This window comes from Acomys minous, assembly GCF_964271855.1.
Source record: "Acomys minous genome assembly, chromosome: 6".
Taxonomy (NCBI): domain Eukaryota; kingdom Metazoa; phylum Chordata; class Mammalia; order Rodentia; family Muridae; genus Acomys; species Acomys minous.
The window spans coordinates 3,027,956-3,042,379 of NC_140487.1; the positions used below are offsets into that span (position 1 = coordinate 3,027,956).

Here is a 14,424-nt window from a genome sequence, read left to right on the forward strand (position 1 = left end):
TAGAAAATTTATGTACAGTTTGAATTTAAAACAAATTAAAAACAAACTACCCTAATTTGTAGAGATACAAAATCATGGTTGAAGCAGGATTTTTTTTATAAGATGAAGCATTAAATATAGATTTTCTTATAGTGGTATTCTCTTAGGAAAATCAGTCAGGACCAGCGTTAGCTACACAATAAGGTTAAGGGAAGCCTTGGCCACATGAGATTGTATCGCAGATATAATAATCACAAAACAAATAGTAAAATAATTACAATTAACTTGGAAGCATTTTAATATTATGTAAGATTAAAGATATATGAAATAAAAGTTACACTGTGAGTATAAATTATATATCAAGTTTTCTAGGCATATAGATACTCATAGTTACAAATATCAAATAATTCTGATACAATTCAGTCAGTTTATGGGGAAAACAAGATTAAACCATGTAGCTGGTTGGAATATTTCTATACTTCTCTTAAATTTTGTTCACAATATTAATAAAATTAAGCACGTCCTTACTTTGAAGCAATGTCAAATATTTTTACTACATATGTAATTTAATTGGTCAGTAACAATTTTTTTGTCTTGTACATAGTTAGACAAGAATGTAAGTAAGCCAGATGCTGAGCATCTCTTGTGAGTTCTTGGTCTAGGCTACTGAGTCCCAAGATCACCAGGCTGTGGAGGTCCGGCAGGAACTGCAGAGTCACAGCAAGCCAGTTCCAGGTCTCTCAGCCAGCACAGCTACAGCCTGGAGCTCACGCAGTGCAGCCATGGCGCCCAGCAGATGGGCCACCAAGTGCTCGCAGTGGGAGGGGCAGTGCTTGAATCCCTGAAGTTCGGCTACAACACTGGTGTCATCACTGACCCCACGAATGTAATTGAGGAGTTCTACAACCAGATATGAGCGGTTCTACAACCGCTACAGAGAGCCCATCCTGCCCACCACCCTCAACATGCTTTGGTCCCTCTCGGTGGCCATCTTCTCCGTCGGGACATGATTGGCTCCTTCTCTGTGGGCCTTTTTGTTAATCTCTTTGGCAGGTGGAACTCCATGCTGATGATGAACCTGTTGGCCTTTGTGTCTGCTGAGCTCATGAGCTTCTCCAAACTGGCTAAGTCCTTTGAAATGCTGATCCTGGGCCATTTCACTGGCATTTTGTTGGCCTGACCACTGGCTTTGTAGCCATGTATATGGGAGAGGTGTCACTCACATCTCTTGGTGGAGCCCTTGGCACGCTGCACCAGCTGGCATCGTTGGCATCCTTATTGCCCAAGTGTTAGGTCTAGACTCCATCATGGGCAATGCAGACTTGTGGTCTCTGCTGCTCAGTCTCCTCTTCGCCCCAGCCATGCTACAATACATCCTGTTGTCCTGCCTCCCCGAGAGCCTCCGCTCCCTGCTCATCAATCATAGTAAGGAAAACCGGGCCAAGAATGTGCAGAAGCTTCAAAGGACAGGCAATGTGACATGAGACCTGCAGGAGAAAAAGCAAGAAAACCAGCAGATGATGCTGAAGAAGGTCACCATCGAGCTGTTCTGCTCCTCTGCCTACCACCAGCCCATCCTTACTGCTGTGGTCCGCAGCTGTCCCAGCAGCTGCCGGCCATCAATGCAAGCTCTATTACTCCACGAGCATCTTTGAGAAGGCAGGCATGCTGCAGCCAGGAATTTTCAACTATCAGCTTAGGACTTTTCAACATAGCCTTCACCATGCTGCTGTCGCTGTTCGTGGTAGAGCAGGCTGGACCAGTGGACCCTGCGCCTCTTTGGCCTCGCTGGCACTGCAGGCTGTGCTGTACTCATGATCATCCCACTGACCTTTCTGGAACAGCTGCCTTGGGTGTCCTATCTGAGCATCGTGGCCATCGTTGGCTTTGTGGACTTTTTTGAAGTAAGCTCTGGTCCCATCCCACAGTTCACTGTGGATAAGCTGTTTAGCCAAAGGTCCGTCCTGCTTCTCTTACTGGGGCTGGCTGCTCCAATTGGACCTCAGATTTCATCACGGGCTCCTGTCCCTCACATGCAGCCTAGCTTGCTCCCAGCAGCCTCAAGGATCTCTGGAGCACAGGCAGAGAGAGGAGGCCACTTCCAAAGTGAAAGATCTCAGGCAACATGGGCCTGGCTGCCTCTCTTCAACTACCAGTGAAGCCCAGAAGAATATTCAGGACTCTGATGGCTCCAGGGTTTTTAATGAAAGCAAGCCTGTTGATGAGATCTATGCAGATAAGCAACAGGTTTATGCTTTTTAACTGATTTTGCTACTATTTATTTTTGTCAGCCACTCTCCTATCTCCACACCTTAGTCTTCACCTGGAATGGCCCAGTGCCTGAGGTTCAGGACCAAGCCCTGCCCATACATATCTCTTCTTGACCAAGCTAATCTGAAGGGTTGGACCTATGGCCAAGGACACACTGACTGAACTATGTGTTATGAGGCTTTACGGCAGGAGGTGGTTGCCTAAGGGGGAAGCCTAAAGGGGGCTTCCACAGGCCAGGATCTCCCCCCTTTACAGCCTGAGAACTCTGCTGAAAACACAGACACTCCTGACTGTTGTGTATAGATGGAAGATATTTATATATTTCTTGGTTGTCAATAATAAATACAGACACTAAGTTATAGGTTATCTAGACAAACCCACTTGTAAATAAACCAACATATCTCTGTAACTGTACCAAAGCAGGGGGAAAAAAGAATATAAATAGTAAGCCCTACCATGAACAAATTTGGCTTCTTCTGGATGAGATGGAACACAGAATTTAGACGTCAATGGAGCCTATTCCTGACGCAGCCTCAGAGCAAGGGATGTTCCTGTTATTCCATCAACTACTCCTATTACGACTGAGCACCAGAACTTTATCTTTAAACTTCTGTAATTTGAGTCATAAATGCTAATGAGGAGAAACTATTTAGTGTCCAGTTCATACAGATTAAATTTTAAGGCATGCCTTGGTCACTTGTTGCCACAATTATCGTCTGCACCTAATCCTTCCAAATTTCTCTGACTTAGAAACAGAAGACAGCTTCCAAGCTTAGGTATGGGATGGAATTGAGGGCCTACTTCAGAGTACAGGTCAACATGACTTAAGAGTTACATTCAGAGTTTTAGACGCACCAAGATAGGAAAGATGTTTTCTTCAAGGCTGCCAAATGCAAATAGCCAAATCACTATGAGTGTATCATTCATATAATTCCTGATTGTTTCATGGTTCTTCTCGCTGTAGGTAGTTTAATGTGTGTGTGTGTGTGTGTGTGTGTGTGTGTGTGTGTGTAATAATAATATGTGTATATGTAATTTTTTTAATTAATAAAAAAAAGAGTTCAACAGAAGCTCACAAGTTTCTATTATCTAATTCAGGGACTATCTAATTTTCTTTTCATTCACAATCATATGGATCTAAGCAGAAAAGTGGACACCAAGAAAACTCTCCATGCTTTTGCCAAATTACCATTGTCACTTCCTTCCTCCCCTTCCCCATTGATAAAGTAGAGAAATGCTATGCTCATGTGTCAGACAGGCAACACACACAGTCTCGAGGTGCTTGTTGTGAGACAATAGCTGTAAAATGTCATGCTTATCTGTCTAGGTCTTAATAATAGCACAAAAGGGTTTGTAGAGGCTTCCCTGGGTCCAGATGCCCTCTGGCTCCTGCTGTCCCCCCATTCTTCCATACCACTCTCACCCCTCCCCTGGGAGTCTGTGAACTAGTCCCAGCATCTGTCTCAATTCCCCCACTGGGTGGAGTCTCTCAAAAGACATCTATCTATATTGGGATAATATCCTGCATGCAGTAAACTTAGACATCCTGTTCAGATCTAGCCAAAAGTTATCTCATTCTCCATGTTGTGAGGAGAGTGGGACTGCCTCTCACATGAACTTTAATGCCCCTGACTTGATTATCCTCCCCTTGGTGGGGAGGCCCAGAGGCACACAGAGGAAGGGGAAGCAGGCTGTCCAGATGACACCTGATAGGCTGTGGGCATATGGTGGGGAGGAAGTCTCATTCTGTCAGAGGCCTAGGGGAGGGGAGTAAGGCAAAGAGGGAGGTAGGGAGGAGTGGGAAGATATAAATCAGGGGATAACAATTAGGGTATGTAATCTGAATAAATTATAATAAATTAAAACTTTTTAAAAATACAAAGCATAGGTACAAGACTTTGGTAATGAATACGTTTTACAAGTTTTAAGTACAATTTCTAAAAGAAGATATTTTCTGAATATTACACTTCATAAGAGCATATCTGAATGTCATCCAGTGCATTTGTTTGTTTTAGGCTACACTGGGAAGTGACTTGTTAGTAGAAAAGCCTCTCTTTCTCTTCCCTCCCTTTCTCTCCCTCCTTTCCTCCTGCTCTGCTCCTCCCCCCCTACCATCTCTATCTCTCCCTTTCTATGTACGTGTGTGTAGGAGGGGGTTCTATAAGGGGGCAAAAAATGAAAAAATTAGAAAACAAGCCAATAAACAAACAAGCCAAAAAACAAATTGTGTATGTGTTTCTCAGGAAACATCAAAAATGGCTTTATTTAGTGTTAACCAGGAGCATTTAATATTGCGTATATACCCAATCTCCATGAAATTTCTTTACTTTACACTTAGGGAGTATGGTCTGAAAAACGGCAAACTTATTGTAATGGAGAATTTGGCAATTAAAATCATCTGAAATGCTAGGGAGAAAAAAAGAAACCAGAGAAAAGGTACAGCATAAAATTAAACCACATGTATGTGACCCTTGTATTTTGAACTCCTGTAGGATGTGGTACAGCCAAGCAGTGTAATGACGTTGATTTTGAATAGGAATCTAAAGTTTTTTGAGGGAGGAATGTCTTCCTCTGTGTTCCCTGATAAAGAAAGGCATTATAATGGAAGGACAGAGTACAAGGTGATGCCTTATATCAATGCACCAAGGCAGGATTGTGGCAGTCTGAACTAGTTTGCAAGGCATATCAGAATCACAATCAAATAACCCTAATGTTAAAAATAATAATAAGTTAGGGTGATAAATGACACTAGTGTATGGCCAATTGCAGGGTTCACGTAAGAGAAAGTGATTTAAAGAAATGGAAGCGCTCTGCTTTGTTGCATTAACTTTTATCTTTTCCTTGAAGAACCATTTGTCAACACATTGCCACTGGTAAAATTTGATATCTGAATGCCTACAGTAGGATATTCACCTTTGTAAAAAAAAATAATCCTCACTGTAGATCACAGACAATCAGCTGACTCAAATAAAATTTCACAGCAAGTTATACTCCAGGGAACAATTTGCATGTTCAAGAGAACATTTATTTCAACTGAAAATTACTAAAAATATTTTTCCAAAGTTAAATGATGATGGCAGCAGAGGTAGCAAATGTGAAACTTTGATCATTGAGTCAGTGTAAACTACCTATGCAGGGAAACCATTAAGTTTGGAAGCTAAACAATAAACATGCTAGAAATGAATGAGTAATACAGGATTGCCACACCCTCCCTGTGGGACACGTTACGCAGTTTGCTGAATTATGCTCAGGCACTGAAAAGAACCCTGTGCTTATTAAGATATTTGCATCTCTTGATGTTTATTCATCTCATTCCTTTTCCATCAAACATATAAGGTTCATATGTGAAGAAAAGAACTTTCTTTATAAATCATTCAGTAATCATTATTTACTAAACTTCTGGATGCGATAAACTAAGTGGATAATCACCAGCCATGTTTATGTTGCTATGGGTTTATCAGCAGTGGCATGCAGGCTTTAACACATTTAATTTATTTCTGTGATAAATTATTGAGATTTTTATTGTTATTTATGAAAGTTATATATAGTAAACATGAGCAAAGAAAGGACAATAATATGAAAATGCCAGAGTAAAATCCATCCCTTTGCACAATAATAAAATAATCAATAAAAAGGTAGTAGAAAGTTTGATAGAATCGTTATTCTATCTATACATGGAGAGTTGTCTATAGACTGGCATTTTTTTTCCCTTCAAACATATCAATTTGGCTACATTTTTACTGGTCAGGACTTTGCTAGATCATATGGATGAATTAAATGAGTTAAGAAATATCGTATACCAATGAATTCTTCATTGGTTGTGTGTGTGTGTGTGTGTGTCTGTGTTTGTGTGTGTGTCTGTGTATATAAGCAGAATAAGCAAGTGATTTTTGTCATTGGTCTATTTCACTACAACATTGATTGAAAAGGTATAAATCTATGATGATTTTCCACAAATAGAAATATAAAACTTAGAGTCAGCCTAGTGTATGTTTCTACAATTACCTATAGTGTAAGAAGTCCCTAAGAAATCAGTGGCACTAGGCCAGCATCACCTGGAAGAGAATGAAACTGCTATTATTGATCACTCTTGCATTCAGTTTACTGAAGATCTCTCTTGTCCCTATGTTGTTTGCATGATTGTTCAGTTGGCTCTTCTCTGCCACAAGAACATCAAGTGTGGATCATTGAAATCATGGAATTTTTATTGTTTTATCCCCTTAAAGATTTTCTTTAGCTGTGTGTTTAGGAAGCTCATCCCTGAGTTTTACTTTCAACAGAAATGTCTTGACATCCACATGCATTTCCTTGAGATTGTCCTTAAATGGATGAGGTTCACAATTCCAGAATGGTACCATCCCATTGTAAGTAAGGAAGAGTCAATGCACTTCATGCATTCCAGATGGTTATGTTTATTGTGAAACCTCCTTAGGTAACTTACTAGCTTGTGTTTCTTCACTGTAAGAAACAAAACAAGACTTTAGAGACGTTTGTTTGTTTTGAAGTAATACATTTAATATATTGAATATTGGCCAGTGTCTACATTCCACTTCATATTTACAAAGGGATTTTAGATTTATAAACATACTCTTTGAATGAGCATCTGTACTCAAGCTTTCTGCATCATTTTTCATTTCTTTTCCTATTACTTCCTTCTTTTTTCACAATTACTTCATCCTTTTCCTTCTTTTATTATAATACAATAAAAGCATAAAATATTTTTAGGTTCAAAGTACTACACATCAGGTATATTGTAAGTATATAGTATAATTCATATTTATAAAAAGCTAACATCTTTGACTATAGCATTTTATTGAAAAAATGGGGATATAAAAGTCACATTGTTAGAAAGTTGCCTGCAGAAAAATAACACTATTGAAAGTGTCATTTCTATATATGTATGCAGACTATATTATAAGTATAAACATAGACAATAAATATGTGTGCTCTAATGTTTTCCTTATATAAAAATGTGTCTGTGTGACCAAAATAAAATAGTGTTAAAATTTATTTGTTTGTTTTAATCTAATCTTTTATTGTGTTTTGGTTTTGTGGTATTTTTGTTGTTTGTGTTTATTTGTTTGTTTTTTGAGAATATCATTAATCTCAGACTTCCTGATGAGTATGTGAGTGAGTGTGTGTGTGTGTGTGTGTGTGTGTGTGTGTGTGTGTGTGTGTGTATGAGAGAGAGAGAGAGAGAGAGAGAGAGAGAGAGAGAGAGAGAGAGAGAGATGGAAGAAGAAGGAGAGGAGGAGGAGGGGGAAGGAAGGGAAGGAAGAGCTTAGAAAAGAAGGGGAGAGAGAGAATAGGAGGAGAGAGAATATCACCTACCCTGGCACTTGCTGTGTTACAGAGGATAACTTTAAATGCTTGACTGCTGTGTCTTCACCTGCAAATAATTGGCGTTACAGCTTGGCATCGCTGCATATGGTCTGTGGGATATTGGGCAATGCAGCACAGGGCACATGTATCCTAGGTAAGCATATTCTTCTATTTACCGATATTCTCTCATTACATTTGTTATACTATTGGTTTTCACAATTTATTGTTAAAATACATATAACTAATATTTTTAGAACCTTCTGGATGAGAACTTAATAATTTAACTCACATAGTCTATGTTTACCTTTTTCAAAAACAGTGTTGTTTTATTAGCTAAATAAATGATTTATACAAATTAGTATTTATTTCTGGCTTCGGGAAGTGTTAAACTCTTAAAATTATAATTCAATTTTAAATATCTATAAAATGAAGGTATAAGTTACCCCTTTAGAGAATTATTTTAAAGCTAAATGTGATGTCAATATGGTAGAACAGGTTCTGCCACACTGGTAACTATTCATAAATATTTATTACAATTAAATTACCTGTGTTTAAATTCTCTGCATTTTGGCTGTTGCAGACTCATGTCTAGCACATATCACTTTTATTAATAATTACTATCCTAAACTATTAATATCCATGTATACTGTAGTATAGAATACAGACTTTGGTTGATATCTTATTATCTTTTGGTTTTGAAAGTGCATGTGTGTGTGAACAAATATATATACATATATATATATATATATATATATATTACAATCAAATAAAGAGCATTGAGAATTTCTGATGATTAGAAATTGTTAAGAATAGCACTTTAAAAGAGCTAAGACATATTTAAAATATGACTTGCTAAAGACTAATCTGGGGCCTTCAACAATTTTTTTCTCTTCAGTCTTAATTATATACATTTTATAGCTTTAAAAAATCTTTTATGAACAGTTTGATGGTTTTGTGCATGTAAATAATGTACTTTGTTCATATGCATCCTGAACTCCCCATCACATTTCCGAGAGGCACCACAACCTTTATTTACTGGTAGTTGTCTAAAAGTCCAGCTAGTGTTGTCTGTTTCACTACTGACTGGTTTTGCTGCCTTCATCTTGTGGTGGTAATCTTCATTTCATATTTTTTCCTAAACTTTGGTCATGAGGGGGGGTGGTACTGATATGACGATATGAGATGCTTCATTTGAGGCTTAGTATACATTGGTCGCTTATTCTCAGTACTTTCGCCCAGTATAAGTTAACTGCTAACATGGCATAGGAAGCTTCTGCCCAAGGCCAATGGCAGCATTAATCTATGTGAACAAACATAAGGATTTAGAAAGTTGTTTAATTTATCTATCTGTCTGTCATCTATCTATCTATCTATCTATCTATCATCTATCTATCTATCTATCTTCCCCCTCTTATAAATTATTCATCTTATAACCCAATTGTTATACCTTCACTTGTATCTTCCTGTTCCCAAAGTCCTTTCCTCTTTTGCCCTGTTTCCCTCTCCTACACCTCTGACAAGGGGGTGCACTCCTCCCCCACCATCTGTCCACAGCCTAGAAAGTGGCTTGAAAATATGAGCATAGAACAAGAAAACAGTAGTAGATTTCCCCCAGAGCCTGCAACCTCCATAACCATGAGCTTCCAATCATATTTCCGGTATCAGGCATGAATTTCCTCCTGTGGAGCAGGCCTAGATTCAGTTCAAAAATGATTGGTTACCCACATGATCTTCTTGCCATTATCACATCAGCGAGAGATGTTGCTTAGCTGGTTGCCACTGTAACATGCAGGCTTAACCAATGGTATTGATCATTGATGATTTGTCTCCTTCAACCTCCTGTGTAGCAACTTCTGGAGCTGTGAAAACGAGTCAGAATGGAGGATGTTTTATGTCAATCCTAGCTTGACTTCTCCAAGTCCTTCAAATGGTATCATGTCCTCAGCAACTTGGACTTAACGTATAGTTCTGAATGACAACCAAAAAAGTATGATTCACATATAAGAAAAAACCTGTACCATGTGTCTTTGCTACCCAAATCAGTATCCTATTTGCAGTTCTATCAGTTTTCCTGCAAGTTCCATAATTGGCTTTTTCTTTACACCTGAATAAAATTCTATCATATACATTTACCACATTGTTAGAATTTTTATATTATTAAAATAATCCCAAGATTTGGAATCCTAGAATGGGATTTTATTTGGAGAATGACTATGGGAGACATGGAAAAATCAACAAAGGTTAGGCTCACAACCAAAATTACAAGAGAATGAGATTTTTTTTTTAAACATGGAAACTAAATTAGCATAAATTCATTATGGCTGATTTTGATTTTTTGCATTTATTCATTCTGTGAGAATTTAATGCAATGTATTTTGTTCACATTTACCCCTTTTCCCAACTCCTCCAACATCAGTTCCCTATGCACCCAAATTTTGTCCTTATTTGTTCTTTTTTATACTCATCAATTCCAATTTCTTTGGAATATGTGTCTGCCCATTGCAGCCTGGTCAACTACCAGGGGCCACACAATTAATAAAAACTAATTATCTCCCAGCAGGTATGGATGCCAGCAGCTCCTGAACCAGGCCTGGGGTTTCACCAACGCCTTCTGGATGATAGGATTAAAGCTATGGACCATAACACCTTGCTGCAGTTGAGCAGATTTAAATCCAGTACACTCTAAAAAGAAAATCAAGCAGAATATAGCTCATCCATAGAGCATTTACCTCACATGGTGAAAGCCTTCGGGTCAATACCGAGCAGCATGGGGAGGGGGTGCATTAGGAGCCAACTGGGCAAATACAGAGAGAAGACAATAAGACCATATGAAGACACTTCCCAGAGAAAATGACTATTATTTGAAAGGCTTTGCTATCATCTTGATTAAATCTTCCGGCCTCTAGAGTTATGACAGGGACACTTTGTAAGAAATATGATCATGAGGCTTCCTTTACTGTGAGAACACTCTAGGACAATCCTAGGAGAATGTAGAAGGCATATGCCAATCATTTGATTATGTCAAGAAGGATGACAAATGCAAGCCATCTTATTTCTGCCTATGTCATAAAGAATTTTATTTAACAGTAAAGTATATATGTAAGCAGGAGTGGACTCCAAAATAATGGCTAAGATTGTAAAAGTAAATGCACAGCATAGACATAGACCACTTGTCACCATTATCAGGGTCCATACGCTGTATATAATTACAGGTCTATACTGTCATGTGTCTGGAAGGACAGCAGTTTCTTGCTGAGATACTATGATCACCAGGTGACAGGAATTCTTCGGCTCCTTTTCAATCTTCTAAGACAACAGGCGTAAATACTGTCTGCTGTTGAATGAAACAAGTTATGCAGAATGGCAATGCTTCCTGAAAGACTGCATTTGCTTTTCCATAACATAAGAAAGAAGAAATGCAGTGATTCCAATCCTGAATAGCTAAGCATTAGTCAAACAACAATGAAATAACTGACTTGCTATTGTTTAGGCATAATGCAGTAGCTCCTCTAGAATATATTATTATTATTATTATTATTATTATTATTATTATTATTATTATTATATAATACTATATCATATATTATGCTATTATCATATTATATAATATTGTTAAATATATTTCACTTCACCAGAATTTTGCCTATGTTTTTTGTTGTTGTTGTTGTTGTTTGTGATAGATCAGTCCAGAACTCACACTGCATCTCAAGCTGTCTTGTAAGTTACTATTCTTTTACCTTGGACTCAACCATCTTATTGTGGAGATAACAGGTGTGCATCAACAAACTCAGTTTGCCTATGCTTTCAAAAATATTAGAAACAAATATGTGATAACCAACACATTACTAATAAAAAGAAAGAATATATTAGGATTTAATCTGCAATAATTTTACCTTTTTTGTCTTTTAATTTTACTAGTTAAGGCGTTCACATGTTATAGACTGAACAAAGACTTCCCAATTTCTTTCTCTGCTATAAAGTTAAATTTTTTATTACACAGTAGAGATAAGTTTCATTTTCAGAATAATTCAAATCAATTAGATGATGTCCTCCAGATTTAATGAATAAGTAATCCGTTAGAAGTTTTATTCTTTTCAAGAGTTTTACAGAGCTTGAAGACAGAGAGAGAGCAAATGTCCTTATCTATACTTTGCAGGTAAGTCAAGGACACTATTTAGAGTTGCATGAAAAGCCTAAAGTAACAGAAAGAACATCTCAAATCCTCTATGCCTTCAGAATTGAAATGAAGGGTTTTTTGCCCCCCCTCTCCTCCCTTATGCAAGCAAAAATTTTTCTTTGCCAAATTGCTTCCAGGTGCAATGCACTATGGAATGGTATCAAAGAAGCTTAATGCAACAGCCTCAGTTCTAGGAGGAATTAAAAAACTACCATGGTTTTGTTTGAAAATTAGCAGCCCTAGGCTGCAGCAACTTTTCCTATCTCTATAGGCACAATGCGATCAGAATTTGCTAAGCCAATTTATTTTAAAGTGGCATTTTTAAAATTTTCATAATCCTTTGATAATTGCATAAGCATATTAGTAACATATCAAAATGTGTTAGGGTAATTGGCATGCTATCATTGGAAGTTGAAGAGATTGAGAAAGTATCAAAACCAGAGCTGTACTGAAGTCAGCTTTAAATGTGGGGAATGTTCAACTGGGAGGCATTTGCTTCAAAACATTTCCCAAGAATCTAGTTCAAAATAAGAAGCAAAGTATTTGAAGAAATGGTTTCTGTAACCATGTCTTACAATTCCATCCTATTTGTAGTGCATATTGATATTGCACCGGCTTTTGTCTCAACATAGTAATAGTTTGTGAAGTAACATGATTGAGAAATTAGTAATATAATCGATTGGGGTACTGGGTAGTGGAGGGTAGAAATATATCATTAAAAATCACAATTGTGCTGGTAGCTCCTTTATAATAGATGCCAAATGCTTTACTTAAGTTGTGTCAAAATATTTTATATTCCATTCAGTAATTGCAATATCAGGCTTCATATATGAACAAGAGTTTTCCTTAGGTCAGTCAGCAATAAATGCTCAAGTGTGGTAAATCAGAGGAAGTGGAAATACCAACAAAATGAAATATTTTATTCACTTTTATATTTAACCTTGTTGGTTCACAGTGTCTATCAATATTAGCTGACAACTGTATTTTTTTTATTTTACTTTTCACCTCCAAGTTGGATATCTATTTATAGTTAGTCAACCTTGGTACTGTTCACTTTTTTATACTGATCTTTCATTACAATTAGTCTTGAGAAAAACAGAAATTGAAAAGCCAAATGAAGAGACAGGAGCAAAAATAAATATATGGCAACATGCACAATGGGAGCCAAATGGGATGTGTCAAAGGGCTGCAGATTTTCAGACAACTAAGTTTGGTACCAAGAGTTGCCCATCAGTAGAAGTTAGTTAAATATTCCTGACCCAATGACAAGGAATAGTTACAGGCTTTAAATATGAACTGTGAGGTTTTAAAAGACCGTAAAACTCAGTCTTCTATCCCACCCACTACTATAAGTTGTTGAGTTTAAGCTAGATGCTTCAAATCATTGCTGTGTTGACTGAAAGATGCATGTCTATGACAGATTGTCTTCATCAATTAACACACACATAAATCCAAGAGTATTATTTGTACTTCATTCAAAACCATCTTACATCCATATTTTACTTAAAAGCTAGAAAGGCTAAATGACAGTGTTGATTAACTACAGAGATTAGTCAAATAATCTAAAACACTTTAATTTTCTCAGAACAAGTCTGAGAAATGTCACAGGGCAAGGAACTACTTGAACTCAGAAGTAGGATGGTGCCATCAAGAAGAGGGAGCAAAACTGGTCCACTGAGATGGAGAACATGGCAAGACAGTGTCAAATCATGTGTGGTTGCCATGAGAACTAATGTGTGAACTGAGGAATTTGATATCTCATCTTTAAACATTCTTATCAGCTTGGCCTCTAGTGTATTGTATGTAGACCATTTCTGTGACTATAGACATTGGACGGTCTGTTCAGTTCTTTTAATTTACAGTGTTTTAAATGTGGGGATTTTTATCTAACTTACATATTCTTCTTCAGTTACACTAAGACTATCATGGCCCTTGTCTCAGCCACTCCTCACTACTTTGCTATTTTTTATCTAGTATTTAAATCTCATGGATTCTTATGGGATTCATATGTTCCTGCAGTTCTATATATGTTAATGCTCCCACCCTCCTTTTTTAAGGAAGTAGATTTCCATGTTGTTTCTGGTATATTCAACCCCGGTATTTTCAGCATACAGCTTACACTGGACACCAGTTTATTACAGTGTTTGAAAAGGTGAGATATTTATTTTGCTATTTTGTTCGTGGCATCTCATATATGTTTGCCTTGTAGGGCAGCTGAATGGGGTAAACATTAGTCGTATGAGAACACAGTATGATTCTGCTGTGCTTGAAGGTTGCTATGGAAGTGTCACTCAAAGAAGTAAGAAGTACATCTCAGCATGTTTGCTTTTGTTCTGTGTTCTGCTTAGTATGACCGAGGCTGTCAGCTCTTCCAGGGCACCTCGTAGCTGCTGCAGTCTTCAGAAGCCCATTTCTCAGACTTGTTTAGCGTTAAACCTCTTCCTTGTTCTTATACTTCAGAAGAGCCCTTACTATTTGCTCTTCACAATTGGAATTAATTAGACTGATTTCTTAACCAAGTTCTCACTAGTCTTAAGAAATGTAGCCTCTGTTATTTTTTATATTTATTTTCAATTTAATAGTTTTATGGATCTCTGTGTCTATAGTTATTTCCTTAATGTTGCACATTTTTGTATTACAAGGAATCTCTTTTTTTATTTTCATTCAGAATTTTT

At 37.4% G+C, this 14,424-nt stretch overlaps 1 pseudogene across 1 annotated transcript; it reads left to right on the forward strand.

Annotated features, from left to right (window-relative positions):
* The first annotated feature begins 775 nt into the window (after positions 1-775).
* On the forward strand, positions 776-2,023 carry LOC311599091 (solute carrier family 2, facilitated glucose transporter member 1-like; annotated as a pseudogene). The gene has a single exon. The product of its transcript is annotated as a solute carrier family 2, facilitated glucose transporter member 1-like (transcript).
* Positions 2,024-14,424: the final 12,401 nt, after the last annotated feature.